This window comes from Lynx canadensis, chromosome C2 (genome assembly GCF_007474595.2).
Source record: "Lynx canadensis isolate LIC74 chromosome C2, mLynCan4.pri.v2, whole genome shotgun sequence".
Lineage (NCBI taxonomy): Eukaryota > Metazoa > Chordata > Mammalia > Carnivora > Felidae > Lynx > Lynx canadensis.
The window spans coordinates 105,024,153-105,036,580 of NC_044311.2; the positions used below are offsets into that span (position 1 = coordinate 105,024,153).

Consider the following 12,428-nt stretch of genomic DNA (forward strand, 5'->3'; position numbering starts at 1 on the left):
CTTTTAAAGAAGATGTTTAAGAAATACAGTGTATAAGCCATAAGATATTTGTGTGTGTGGATGTCTTTCTATGGAAATTGTTCTCTTTCTCAAGGCCTTGTCCTAGTAGGTGTCGTAAGGGCTTTTGAAAATTAGAATTTACAATCAAATCAAGCTATGTCCCCATGCAGTGATTTTGGGTACATAAATGACAGATTTAATATCTGTCTGTATCTGTGACTCCTGTTAAGCTGCATAGGAACCATGAGAGAACAAATTTTTGCTCACTGTGGTAGCTGAGTGGCTGCCATTGCCACTGAAACTGTAAAGCAATTTTCTATCATAAAACCCATAGTAATAGAATTTGAGAAAGATGGATCCCTGGAGGATTGAAGAGAGGATGTGTGGGGATGTTTTTGAATGAGTCACTGGGCAGGAGTAGAGGCATTCTTCGGATTAGAAACAGGAAACTAGTAGGTTACTTGGGAAAAATGGACATGAGCTTTGAATTAAGAAAAGACAGTTCTTCCTAGCCCCCCTGGAGAGGGATCTGCCATGAGGTAGAGAAATTCCCAGGATGATGCCATCTACCTGAAGGGGACACAGAATGTAAGGAACCTAAATTCTGGTACTAGCCACAAAGAGTAGGTAAAGACTTGCCCCTCCTTGGCTGGTGTAATGATTAAAGAAGTCAATGTAAGTAACATGCTTTAAAAACTGTAAAGTACAAAGCTCTTTCTTCTTCCCTGGGGACCCACAGGGCAAGGAGTGAGGTAAAAGAGGGTAGGTGCAGCGTTAAGAAAGAAAACACTGTTGGTGTGCACCTCTCTTCCCCAAGCTGCAGAAAAGCTGGCTCCTCTGGGCTTCCAGATCCTGGGTCTGAAGAAAGGAATATTGAGTGGAAGAAAGAAATGGGATCTATACACCTATACAAGTTCTGCCTCTCAGGTCACTTGGCAAGCGGATGTCAGTTATCTGAGGAGAGGGAGTTCATCTCAGCAAAGATTTGTTTTTGCTTCAACTTGAGTGCCTTGGAATTCCTTTGGTTCTCATTTATAATCCATCCTATGTAGTCTTATGTGAGTTTCTATACTCCGTATGCCATTTCTTCCTCACCATCACTCTAGGATGAATATATTTATGGATCACCCATCTTGTATCCACAATTCCAAAATCTAGAAAGCTCCAAATTAGAATGTTATTTTTGTTAAAGAATGTTATTTTTGTAATTTTGGTGACAACACCAACTTGAATTGTCATTTGATAAATTTTATTTTTCTCATTAAGTTGATTGTTCGTACATTTGTGTGTGTGTGTGTGTGTCAAGGAATATCAATATGTTTGTTTACTGAGTGCTGCCCCAGACATTATAGGTGTTATATGAAATTCAGTATATACACTATCTTACTTTATATAATTAAAATCTAGTCCTAAACATTTCATGTAAGGGACTGTGGATATGTATTATTTCTACATTAAAGGTTGAAACTGAGGCTTAGTGAGGTTAAGTGCCCGACTTCAGGTCACATAACCAGGAGATGGTGAGTTTCAACTCAGGTACATTGGGTTGTGGTGTCTTTTCCTACCAAATCGTAACTAGTTTCAGTGAATTATTTGTTTTGGAGTCAGAGAATTCTTTTGATGTACCACTTTTAAAAGAATAATGAAAGATGCTTTTGAGAGCTGTAGCCATAGCAAACATTTGCCATCAGTCCATCACTGACTCTGTTAGAAGATGGAGAAACCTTCTGTTATTCGTTTAGCTTGCAGCAGCCTGTTCATTCTGTCCACCTTTCTCTTTAGCATTAGTCCCTGGATGACATACTGTTCCAGTCATCTTAAACTGAGTGTCTTCTTAGTGACACAAATAAAATATGGTGAGAGCAAAGCAAGTTCCAAACACAGTCTCTCAGCCCTCAACATGTGATATCTGAATCTTATAATCACTGTCATTCTGTATAGACTTTATTCTTCATCTCAGTCTGTTTCTGTGTTCTTTTGTTTTTCCTTTTACACACTCTGGGAAAGAATGTTATCTGACGCAGTCTTCACTTTTTAAGTGCTTTTAAAGGGCTGGTTTTTCGTTTTCTCCCAATCATATGCCTAATCTCAGGGAATTTAGTTCATTTAGTGGTGCATAGTCAGAATTCCATGATTATGGTTATATTTACTTTAGAAATGGAAAATGTGTACGGCAGAACTGTTCTGTCTTCGTTTAGCCTGCCATAACAAAATGCCATGGACTGGTTAAACAACAGACATTTCTTATAGTTCTCACAGCTGGGAAGTCCCAGATCAAGGTGCTGGCAGATTTGGTTCTTGGTGAGGGTCCTCTTCCTTCTATGGCTGTCTACTTGTGGTGTGCTCATGTGGTGGAGAGGGAGGGAGTGAGAGGGAGGGGAGAGCGGGAAGAGAAGAGAAGAGAAACAGAACGAGAGAACAAGAGCTCTCATCTCTCTCTTCCTCTTTTTTTTAAAGTTTTTATTTAAATTCCAATTAGGTAACATACAGTGTAATGTTAGTTTCAGATGTAGAATTTAATGATTCATCACTTATATACAACACTCAGTGCTCATCACAAGTGCCCTTCTTAATCTCTCATTTAACCCATCTATCTCCCCTCCAGCAACCCTCAGTTTGTTCTCTACAGTTAAGAGTCTGTTTCTTTTCCTCTTCTTACAAGGACACTGATCCTATCATGGAGGCCCCACTCTCAAGACCTCATCTAAACCTAATTACCTCCAAGGTCCCATCTCCAAATATTATTACATTGGGATTTAGGACTTCAACATAAGAATTTTTGGAGACAGAATTCAATTCAGCCCATAACATAATCTATTTCAAAACCACATGCTTATTTAAAAATGCTATGTATAACACTGGATTGGGAAGCAAAAAGTTAGGTACTTTTTTCCACTTTGGTATTAGGGAAAATGTCTTAATCTTTGGACCTCTGTTTCAGCATACATTAAAAAATGGGATGGAACTAAATGATCCCCTTGTAATACCCCAGTTTAAAATAATTTTGTCATGGGTCCTAACACTATGTTACATGTATCATGGCAACACAGAAGTAATAATATCTCTAAAGCATGCTTCAAAGATGTTTGTAACTTCACTTTTTCTTATCATTAGTGATCTATCCATCTTTTCTGAGTTGCTACTAGTAAACATTTTCCTTGTTTCACAGATTTTGGAGTAATTTTTTTTCAGTTTCTCCTTAATGGTTATTTGTATAATAGATAATAATTACCTTTTGTCTCTTTTTTTCTTTAGCTTTTTTTTAATGCTTATGTGTTTCTTGTTTTTTTTTGGGGGGGGGTAGCTCAGATTTTGCTCTTTGGAGGGAGAATTGATTGAGATAGCACAGTGGTTGTATGAGGTTACAAAGATGAAAATCCTGGTTTTTAAGAATATAATTTATATAAAGTTTGTAGTTTCAAAATTAAACATTGACATGGTCTCCTTTTAAAACTATGAAAGTTATAGTACATGTGTTCTAAAACATTCTTTCAGAGGGGGTAAAAATCATGCAAGATATTAAAAATTTTTTTTTTCTAAAAGACTGTTCTAACATAGCCCTGAATATGTCATTTCAAAATGTATAAAGAAATAAAACTGTCACCTATTCCGGTTGGGTGTGACTTTGTCCTTTGTCTTTTCTGTCACACTGGCTTGGAGTCGTTTGCTTAACCTGGCCCACTTTTCAAAGATACGATTGTGTGGGTTTCAGGGGCCTGTCAGCTCTCCTTTCCCCAGCTGCTCTGGGCCTGCTCCAGGCCTCCAGACACCTCTGACCGAGACAAGGCCCAGAGTCGCTAACTCTGAGGAGCTGCTGATCCCAGGATGGGTGACAAGATGTGCTGAGCCTTTGGGACAGACGTGGCAGGATGTTACTAATAAAAGACAGGCCTGCTGCCGAGGAAGGGGAGGAAGCAGATGTGAGGGCAAGATTCAGTGACAACCTGGGCATTCTAGACACACAGGATGTTGTAGAGGAGGGAGAAGGGTAAGTTGGCATTTGGCAGCATGTGCAGAGGCAAGACCTGCGTGTGGGCGGTGGAAGTTGTGGCTTTCAAAGATTTCTGACCTTCTGCCTGCCAGCTTGGAATTAGATTTCTTGATGGAGCGGGAGGAGGAGGGAAGGGGTGAAAAAGGCAGATGCCAGGAGAGATCATTGACCTGGCAACCAGACAAAAGGATGCTGGGGCTGGCACCTGAGGCAAAGAGGGGCAGCGCAGTGTAGCTCGTAGGTCTGACCCAAAGGGCTGCGCGCCAGAGTTTCAGCTGCCAGAGAATGGCCTAAGATGGCCTCTTCTGTTGACAGGAGAAAGCAGTCTGTGGAGAAATTAAAAAAAAAAAAAGTGAAATTTAATATCTTTGGATAGGTTTTTAGGGTTGGCATTCGGAAGCATATACAGCTGCCTTTCTTCTGTCTGAGAAGCATAACCCCTTGTAGCCATTTGATAATGCTTTTTTTTTTTTTTTAATCCCAGCAGTATTGCCACATTTCCAATTCCAAGACTGAGGCGGTGTGATGTGACTACAGGCTCCCCATTCTCCAGCAGTGAATACTAAATGACTTTTCCAAATGTTGACCCAGAACACTATCATTCTCTGGGAGACAAGACTCACTGATTCCATTAGAATACAATTTTGTTGCCACATAAATCAGGAAACTTTAAATGTAGCAGCTTCGTTCCAGGGTTTTGGGCTCTGCTGAGTTATTTGTTTTGCCGTCGTGTATCACTTTAAACCACTAGATGTCGCTGTTACTCGGTCCTTCGTGTGACAGAAACCAGGAGCAGGGGGGAGAAATCTCCGGACAGAAGAATTCTGTCTTAGGTGGATTTCAGTTTAAGACCTCTTTACCTGGCATTTTCATCCAAAAACAGACACTCCATATGTTGTGTTATTTGGTTCCTGTTTCCCCTTTTGTTTTTGAATGGGAGAGGCTGAATTAAATGCAATTTCTTCCCATCAAGTGCACCTTCCCCTCTAGCCTTACTAATTATTAATTCTCCCATAAAATGTGGTTTTTGGCTCTATAATGTGAGGACTATTTGTTAGCAAATTTGGAAAATCACCATGCTGTGGGTATTGAGAATCTATGTATGGACTCCAAATGTTGCTCTTCTAATCAATTCAAAATCTTAGAGAATTCAAAATGCAGTTTCTAATTTCTTAGGAAAAAATGATGTAACAGTGACCTCAACCAGGAAGAGAATCCTGTGAAGGCACAGCAAGTCAGAGTTAAGAACTTAGTCTTCATGCCTACTCTCAGATGTCCTTGAACCCAAGGGACAGAAGTTGCCATGAGTTTCAGGTTGTTTGAGTGGTGGTATTAGACACACAGATCACTTGTTTTCCTGCTAAACTTCCTTTTGTTTTATTAAATTTTAGATACATGTATATATTTTAATATGTGGTCATTGATTAATATATAGAAGAGCATTATTTCATCATGAAATTAAATAACATATCTAAACTATAATACATTTATAAAATTCCTTTTTGAAAACAGATGAATGATTATAGCACATTGAATGAAGCTATCTCAGCATAATTTCATTATAGCAAATGGTAAGCAATAAGTGATAAGCTAATAACATTAAAAGAAAAAAGAAAAAAGTTACAAAACACATCTTATAAAACAAAGGCCATTCTTGAGTTGCTGATGCAAAAAGAAATCAAGTTGGTTTTTTTGAACTTCATCCCACAGCATTTAATACTGCCTCTTTAATGGTTGGCTGTCCCCAACCATTACTGAGCCAGCCAGTCAGCTCTCAACTAGAACTACACGGATCTGCTTTCTCTTTAGTTGTGATGCCAAAGGATTTATAGATTACTCTGTGTTGTGATTTTATGCCCTAGAGCTAACTCTCGACTGTGGGCCAAGTGCTAACTCACTATGACTCAGGTTGGGATAATAGTGTCTGAGGTGAAGTTGCCTTGGGCAGTTCTGATGGGACTTCAAGAATATGTGAGTCTTATTCTCTCCTCTCCTCTCAACTTTCCCCATGCCCCTCCCTTCCGTTCCCCCTCTCCACTTCCTTCACTTCTCTTTTTTATTTCTTTCTTCCCATCCTGCCTTCTCTTTGTTCTCCGTAAGTGTGATCTTTCAATTTACTGCTGAATTGTATCAGAGAAGGAATCACGACCACATCTGTATTAGTTTCCTAGGGCTTCCATGGCAAATTACCACAAACTTGGTGGCTTAGATATGAATTTATTCCCTTACAGTTCTGTAGATCAGAAATCTGAAACCAGTTTCCTGAGCTGAAATTAAGGGCTGCTAGGAGAATCTATTTCCTTGCCTTTTTCTGGTTTTAGAGCTACATTCTGTGCATTCTTTGGCCTGAGGGTTCTTCCTTCAAAACCAGCAGTAAAGCATCTCAAATCTCTCTGCTGAAGTTATGACATTGTCTTCTCTCTTCTGTATCAAATTTCCCTCTGCCTCTCTCTTGGGACAATTTTGATTTCATTTAGGGCCTGATAACTTAGGTTGATATTCCCATCTGAAGATCCTTATATCTACAAAGTCCCTTTGCCATATAAGGTAACATTATAGTTTCCAGAGATTAGGACCTGGATACCTTTGAGGGCTGTTATTCAGTCAGCCACAGCTTCCTAGTTGTGTTTTTGGTCAATTTACTTAGTCTCTCTGGATCTCAGTGACTTTGTCTAATAGCGTTCCTGGGAGGATTTCTTAAAATGCTTGTAAAGTGCTTGGCACAGTACCTGGCAAAGAGTAAGTCCACTTTAAATTAAAGTAACTTAAACACTAATATATAATGTTCCTACTATTAAGTATAGTATCTTAAAGATAATCTCGTTCTTGATCTGCCATTCACCTTTATGGTACTTCAAGTCTTTTTTTTTTTTTTAATGTTTAATTTTGAAAGAGAGAGGCAAATTGCGAGTGGGGGAGGGACAGAGAGAGAGGGAGACACAGAATCTGAAGCAGGCTCCAGGCTCTAAGCTGTCAGCACAGAGCCTGACATGGGGCTCGAACCCACCAACTGCGAGATCATAACCTGAGCTGAAGTCGGATGCTCAACCGACTGAGCCACCCAGGCGCCCCCACCTTTACGGTACTTCAGTCTGGCTTCTATCTTCACTACTCTACTAAAACATTTATTTCAAGGTCACTGGTCTCCTCCAGCTAGTCATATTCAAAGACCACTTCTTGAGCTTCATTTTAGCATCATTTTATACAGTCAAGCACTTAAACAGTCTCCGTACTTGACTTCTGCCATACATTTTCTGGTTTTCTTCCTTCCTCATTGGATGCCTCTCCAGTTTCCTTTGCCATCTTTCCCTTCTTTAAACCCACCATAAAATATTGGTGTTCTTCAGAACTCTGTCTTGAGTGTTCTTCATCTGTCTTTATGCCAAGGTGAGGAGCAGCATGGCATGTTTGATGATCATAAGGAAAATAGTGAGGCAGGGATACAGATAGCAAGGAGTGACGTGGGATATGGCTGGTGTAGGTGAGAATTTCCAGTGATTGGAAGTCTCTTGTGAAAGGATTTCTGACATTGATCTGAAGTGTGAGGGTACATTGAGAGGCCTTGATGTTGATGTGTTTTGTGGGTATTGGTAGTGAATGCCTGAGTATTTCCCTTTTTATGAGGTCCACAACTGATGATCTCCTTCCTGAATGCTTTTGAACCACTAAGCCAGCATATGGCTCTGGGCTTGGTTAAAAGTGCAGGAAAGAGATGACAGAGTTGTGAGTAGAGTGACAAGCTCAACTCTATTCCCCGTGTTTAGTAGGGATATGTGAGTTTCCGGTGTGTAGGGAAAACATCACTAATCGTGGCTGGTGTTGAGATAGGAAGGAATAAACTTAGCTTCAGCCTGGTCTCCCAGCCGAAGGATTATGCAGGGTGAGACAAAGTACCCTCCTAAGAACCTACAAAGAGCCCACACTTAGATACTTTTTTCAAAGGTGGAGCTGACAAGCAGTCAGTGTTCAACACAGAAATCTCAAAAATTAGAAGAAATAGAATGGAGGATTTTTCACCAGGTATTGTGGTCACTCAGATGACCAGATGTTTCTTCACCTCCTCTCACTGCCACTGAAGTTTAGGTAAAGGGTGCTGTCTCTGGAAACCTCACTCCTTCCTCCCCAGCCCAGATGCTTTCAGTTAGTAGTGTGCCCTGTTTTCATAGAAGAGGGAGAAATATGAGTAAGATATTACATAATCTTAGCCCAAACTGAAGAAATATTATAAACATGGGCTGAGAGATCTTAAGGAGCTTATAGCCAGGTGGAACAGAGGTTGGAAAAGGGACATTTAATAGGTGTTCCTTGGGAAAATGGTAAAACAATTTCAGATTTATAGTTCAATGAGTTGAAGCTTTTTGTTTTGTTTTGTTTTTAATATATGAAATTTATTGTCAAATTGGTTTCCATACAACACCCAGTGCTCATCCCAAAAGATGCCCTCTTCAATGCCCATCACCTACCTTCCCCTCCCTCCCACCCCCCATCAACCCTCAGTTCTCAGTTAGTTGAAGCTTTTTAATCAAACCCAGTAAACACATATTATTTAATTTTATTATTATTTCAATGAACATAACAAAACTTTGAGTTCATTGTTCCTATCCCCACACTGGAGACGGGTAAGATGTGGTTTATGAGGTCAGGTGAATTACCCAAGGGCACATAGCTAGCAAAATACAAATCAAGGGTTGGAGCCCTCATCTCTTGGACTTTGAAGCCTGTACCCTTTCTTTTTTTTTTAATTAATATTTTTTATTTTAATTTCAGTATAGTTAACATATAGTGTTATATTATTTTCAAGTGTACAGTACAGTGATTCAAGAATTCTATACATTACTTAACGCTCATCATGATAAGTATACTCTTTAATCTCCATCACCTATTTTACCAATCCACCCCCCACCCTCTTCTCGTAACCATCAGTTTGTTCTTTATAGTTAAGAGTCTGTTTTTTGGTTTGTCTCTTTCTCTTTTTTTTTTCCTTGCTCATTTTTTAAATTGCTTATATGAGTGAAATCATAGGGTATTTGTCTTATTTCACCTAGCATTATACTCTCTATGTCCATCCATGTTGTTGCAGATGGTGAGATTTCATTCTTTTTTATGGCTGAATAATATTCTGTTGTATAAATATACCACCTCTTTATCCATTCATCCATTGATGGACACTTGGGCTGCTTCCATTATTTGGCTACACATTGGAGGGCATGTATCCCTTTGAATTAATGTTTTTTTGTTCTTTGGGTAAATACCCAGTAGTGTGACTATTGGATCATAGGTTGGTTCTACTTTTAATTTTTTGAGAAACCTCCACACTGTTTTCCACAGTGGCTACACTAGTTTATGTTCCCACCAACAGTGCATGAGAGTTCCCATTTCTCCACAGCCTCGCCAATACTTGTTTCTTGATTTTAGCCATTCTGACAGGTGTGAGGTTATATCTCATTATAGTTTTGATTTGGATTTCCCTGATGTCTAGTGATTTTGAGCATCTTTTCATGCGTCTGTTGGCCATCTGTATCTCTTCTTTGTGTAAGTGGCTGTTCATGTCTTTTGCCCGTTTTTAATTGGATTATTTGCTTTTTGGGTGTTGAGTAATATAAGTTCTTTATGTGTTTTGGATACTAACCCTTTATTGGATATATCATTTGCAAATATCTTATCCCGTTCAATAGATTGCTTTTAGTTTTGTTTCCTTTGCTGTATAGAAGCTTTAATTTTGATGTAGTCTCAATAGTTTATTTTTACTTTTGTTTTCCTTGCCTTAGGAGACATATCTAGAAAAATGTTGCTATGGCCAATTTAAGACAAATTACTGCCTGCGCAGTCTTTGAGGATTTTTATGGTTTCAGGTCTCCCAGTTAGGCCTTTAATCCACTTTGAGTTCATTTTTATGTGTGGTGAAAGAAAGTGGTCTAGTTTCATTCTTTTGCATGTAGCTGTCCAGTTTCCCAACACCATTTGTTGAAGAGACTATTTCTCATTGCATATTCTTTCCTCCCTTATTGAAGATTAATTGACTGTGTAATAGTGGGTTTGTTTCTGGGTTTTCTGTACTGTTTCATTGATCCATGTATCGGTTTTTATGCCAGTACCATACCGTTTTGAAGCTACAGTTTTGGGGGTGCCTGGGTGGTTCAGTTGGTTAAGCATCAGACTCTTGATTTTCAGCTCAGGTTATGATCTTGTGGTTTTGTGGGTTCGAGCCCTAGGATTCTCTGTCTCCCTCTCTGTCTGCCCCTCCCCCACTTGCACAGTCTCTGTCTCTCTCAAAATAAATAAACTTAAAAAAAAAAGAAACTATAGCTTTGTAATATAACTCAAAGTCTGGAATTGTGATGCTTCCAGTTTTATTGTTCTTTTTCAAGATTGATTTGGCTTGTTGGGGTCTTTTGTGGTTCTATACAAATTTTAGGATTATTTTTCTAGTGTTGTGAAAAATGCTATTGGTATTTTGATAGGGATTGCACTAAATGTGTACATTGCTTTAGGTAGTATAGACATTTTAACAATATTTGTTCTTCCAACCCATGAGCATGGAATGTCTTTCCATTTCTTTGTGTCATCTTCAGTTTCTTTCATCATTTTTTATAGTGTTCAGAGTATAGGTCTTTCACCTCTTTGGTTGAATTTATTCCTAGATATTTTATTGTTATTGGTGCAATTGTAAATGGAATTATTTTCTTATTTCATTTTGTTCTGCTTCATTATTAGGGTGTAGGAATGCAACAGATTTCTGTATATTGAAGCCTGTCCCCTTTCTAACTGATTGTACTGCTCCATATACCACACTGTTAAATTTGTTTTATGACAGCGGTGAGTTTACATAAAGATACAATTAAAAAACTGTTAATGGTAATATACAGTTAATGATAATATAAATCAAACTACCTACAGTTGCAAAGGGTGGAATGATATAAATAATTATTTGGTGTAAAGGACAATTCTAATTTTGAAGTTAGTTTCTGCTAGGACTACAGAAAGAACTACGGTACTTCCCTATTTGTTCTGTATCAGATAACCTTGGATTATTCCAGCCATAGCACATGCTTATTTACTTTTTTATCATCTATTCCACACACCCCTGTCATTGAATGACAGTTCAGTAAACTTATTTGTCTTCCTTGCTGATATTTTACCAGCAATTTAGAACCGGCTCTTGGCACATAATAGGCTTTCTATAAATATTTTTTTGAATAAATGAACAAATGAGTCACTGATATTTAAGCTACCACTTAAATTCTACCTTAAAGACTTAGAGGCAAAAAGGAGTAAAAAGGAGGATGTTATGGACTGAATGTCCCATGTGAAGCACCTCAAATAATCTCCCAGAAGGTTGTGAGGGTAACTGAGGAATAAATGCCAACAATTCATTACTTTTGTAGTCAGTGAAAATTACCAAGTTTACTTAGGTGTTTGAAGAAGTAGAACTGCTTTTCAAAATTTATGAATCCGAGTTTTGCTTAAAGATAAAACACATAATTATAATTGTTTTCAGATAAACTCAATTACCGTTATGCTTTCTATATTGTTTTTTATGTAAGTGAGTTAATTCAGAATTTTCCTCTTCCCACTCTCTTCAGAGTGGCATTGATGAGGTTTTGGGGTGATGGTGGGATGGTCCAGAGCCCATGACCAAGAAAGAATTCTTGAAGACGTCTTTGGTGCAAAGAAAAGTGATTTTATTAAAGTATGGGAACAGGACCGGTAGGGAAAGAGTTGCACTAGGGTTGTGAAAAGTGGTTCCTTATATACTATGAAGTTGGCGAGATAAAGTCAAATCGGAGGCCTCCAGAGGGACTTTGATATGCTAAAGAGGACCCATAAGATACCTAAGGCCTTGCTATTGTCAAGTTAAGGTTATTTTTCCTTCTAGAAAAAACAGTAACATTAAGACAGTAGGGAGTTCTTAGAGAATGTTTGTACCCTGCTGGCCTCAAGTACTTGTCAATGGGATGCAGGTTATAAGGAAGTTTAATTTTACCTGCCATTTCCTTCTGCCTTTGTTTACCAAATCATTGTGGAAGGCAAGGTGATGTTGGGGCTCCAGGAAACTGAGTCTATAGGTTTCTGGAAATTAGGCTTTTGATAAGATTGACTTCTTGTAATTTACTAAGATATTTGTAAACTGATGGAGACTCAGGTCCTGCACGAATGTGATCTCTATCAGTTAGCTATTTGTTTTTCTCCTTTCCTTTGTTGTTGGGCATCCAGCAGTGCCTGAAGAGTATCACACATATCCCATGTGGGGGTGGGAGTGTTTGCAGCCTGTTGGCTTGCCTTATTCTTCCTCATCAGGCACTACACAATGCTGGGAATTCTAGGACTGATTCCCTCTTTAGAGCTCCTGCCTAGGAAGAGTAGGGTTCCTTTTCTCCCAGATTCCTAAATAAATATTATTGTCTGCCACTTTGGGGCTTATTAAGTCATACTTAGC

General features: G+C 38.7%; 1 long non-coding RNA gene across 1 annotated transcript; it reads left to right on the plus strand.

The window, feature by feature from the left end:
• The first annotated feature begins 2,480 nt into the window (after positions 1-2,480).
• Positions 2,481-10,099, plus strand: LOC115523209. The gene is made up of 3 exons (XR_003971669.1): positions 2,481-2,491; positions 3,661-3,662; positions 10,023-10,099. It is a non-coding gene; the product is annotated as an uncharacterized LOC115523209 (long non-coding RNA).
• Positions 10,100-12,428: the final 2,329 nt, after the last annotated feature.